This window comes from Rhinolophus sinicus, linkage group LG14 (genome assembly GCF_036562045.2).
Source record: "Rhinolophus sinicus isolate RSC01 linkage group LG14, ASM3656204v1, whole genome shotgun sequence".
NCBI lineage: Eukaryota > Metazoa > Chordata > Mammalia > Chiroptera > Rhinolophidae > Rhinolophus > Rhinolophus sinicus.
Window position 1 is genome coordinate 33,135,942 of NC_133763.1, and position 3,124 is coordinate 33,139,065.

Genomic DNA, 3,124 nt, shown 5'->3' on the forward strand with positions numbered 1-3,124 from the left:
CAATATCCCTGAAGAACATAGATGCAAAAATCCTCAGCAAAATATTAGTAAACCAAATTCAGCAATATGTTAAAAAGTTGTACACAATGATCAAGTTGGCTTTAATCCTGGGATGAAAGGTTGGTTTAATATTTGCAAATCAATTAATGTGATACACCACATAAACAAAATGAAAGATAAAAATTATATGATCATGCAAATAGATGCAGAAAAAGTGTTTGACAAAATTCAACATCGATTTATGATAAAAACTCTCAGCAAAGCCGGAATAGAGGGAACATATCCCAACATAATAAAAGCCACATATGACAAACCCACAGCTAACCTTATACTCAGTGGCAAAAGCTAAAACTGTTCTCCTTAAAATCAGGCACAAGACAAGGATGCCCCTTTACCATGTTTATTCAACATAGTATTGAAAGTCCAAGCCACAGAAATCAGACAAGAAAAAGAAATAAAAAGCATCCAACTTGGGAAGGAAGAAGTAAATCTGTAATTATTTGCACAAGACGTGATACTATACCTAGAGATCCCCAAAGATTCCACCAAAAACTAATAGAACTGATAAATGAATTTAGTAAACTAGCAGGATACAAAATTAATATTCAGAAATCGGTTGCATTTTTATACACGAATAACAAACTATCAGAAAGAGAAATTAGTAAAACAATCCCATTTACAATCACATGAAAAAATAAAACACTTAGGAATAAATTTAACCAAGGAATTTAATACCTGTACTCAGAAAATTATAAGATATTGAAGAGAAAAATTAAAGAAGATACAAATAAATGGAAACATATACCATGCTCATGGATAGGAAGAATGAATATAGTTAAAATGTCCATACTATCCAAAGCAATCTACAGATTCAATGCCATCCCTATCAAAATACCAATTGCATTTTTCACAGAGCTAGAACAAATAATCTTTAAATTTATGAAACCACAAAGACCCCAAATAACCACAGCAATCTTGAGAAAGAAGAACAACGTTGGAGGTATCATAATACCTATTATCAAACTATACTACAAGTTATGGTAATCAAAACAGCACGGTTCTGGCAGAAGAAAAAAAAAAAAAAAAAGACAGACACATAGATCAATGGAACACAATAGAGAGCCCAGAAATAAAGCCACACCGATATGGTCATTTATGACAAAGGAGGCAAAAATATACAGTAGGGTAAAGATGGTCTATTTAATAAATGATAATGGGAAAACTGGACATACAAAAAAATGAAATTGGACCACTTTCTTATGCCGTATACAAGAATAAATTCAAAATGAATTAAAGAGGTAAATGTAAGGCCCAAAACCATAAAATCCTAGAAGAAAACATAGGCAGTAAACACTCTATCATTGCTCTTAGAGATATATATATTTTTTGATATGTTTACTTGAGCAAGGGAAACAAAAGAAAAAATAGAAACAAATAGAACTACATCAAACTAAAAAGGTTTTTGCACAGCAAAGGAAACCATCAACAAAACGAAAAGACAGCCTACTGAATGGGAGAAGATTTTCACCAATGATACATCTGATAAGGGGTTAATATCCAAAATTTGTAAAGACTTCAAACAAATCAACACCAAAAAACAAACACTTCAATTTAAAAATGGGCAGAGGACCTAAATAGGCATTTTTCCAAAGAAGACATACACATGTCCAATAGACATATGAAAAGATGCTCAAGGTCACTAATCATCAGAGAAACGCAAATTAAAACCACAGTGAGATATCACCTTACACATGTGAGAATGGCTAACAAACAAGTGTTAGTGAGATGTGAAAAGTGAACCCTTATACACCGTTGGTGGGATTGGAAATTTGTGTTACTATGGAAAACAGTATGGAGGTTCTACAAAAAAATTAAAACTACCTTATAACCCACCAATTGCACTTCTAGGTATTTCTTCAAAAAAATCTAAAACACTAATTTGAAAAGATATACACACCCCTATGTTCACCGCAGCACTATTTACAATAGCCAAGATATGGAAGCAACTAAAATGCCTGTCAGTAGATGATTGGATAAAGAAATTGTGGTACATTTATACCATGGAATATTACTCTGCCATAAAAAGGAATGAAATTTTACCATTTGTGACAACATAGATGGACCTAGTGGGTATTATGCTAAATGAAATAAGTCAGACAAAGACAAATACCATATGATTTCACTTATATGTGGAATCTAAACAACAAAATAAGTGAACAAACAAAACAGAAACAGACTCATAAATACAGAGGATAAACTGATGGTTGCTAGAAGGTAGGAGTGTTGAGGGATGGATGAAAAAGGTGAAGGGGTTGAGAAATACAAATTGGCAGTTACAAAATTGTGACAGGAATGTAAATTATAGCATAAAGAATATAATGAATAATGTTGCAACAAGTATGTGTAGTGCCAGGTGGGGGTACTAGAATAATTGGGGGAATCACTGCATAAATATATAAATGTCTAACCACTATGCTGTACACCTGAAACTAACATAAAATAATATTGAATGTCAACTGTAACTGAAAATAAATAAGTAAATTAATTAATTAGTTAACTAAATATATCAGAATTTTCCTAGTTTCACTAAAATGTATGAATTTTCAATTAACTAATATGTGGTACAAATTAAGAATACATGTAAATATCCAAAATCTTTGAGTTTTCTGCTTGCATTTATCATCAATAAAGCTTTTCTCCACCTGTGCTTCATTCAAAGGATATATTTGTATTTCCCTAGTACAATTCTCAATACTTTTACCTTAGTCTGAAACCAGAGATGTACACTTAAACGCATATAGTAGCCAGAAAAGTGACAGAAATGAACTGTTTGTAAACTTAGACTAAAAGGTAGCATGAAATTATGGAGGCTATGATAGAACCAGAGTGCAAATGCATTTCTAAAGACATTCAAAGATGTACCTTTTTTTAAAGCACTGTGCATGGCTAAGTCAAACTCCCCTGCACATGCAGCCTGCAGGTCTGCACTTTGCAGCCACATCCTAAGCACTGCTTGCCTAGATTACTACAACATACTTGGCATACATCAGCTTGACACAAATCCCCAACTTCCAATTATTGTTGCACAAAATGAGTACTGTTAAATAACCAATAAAGATGTATT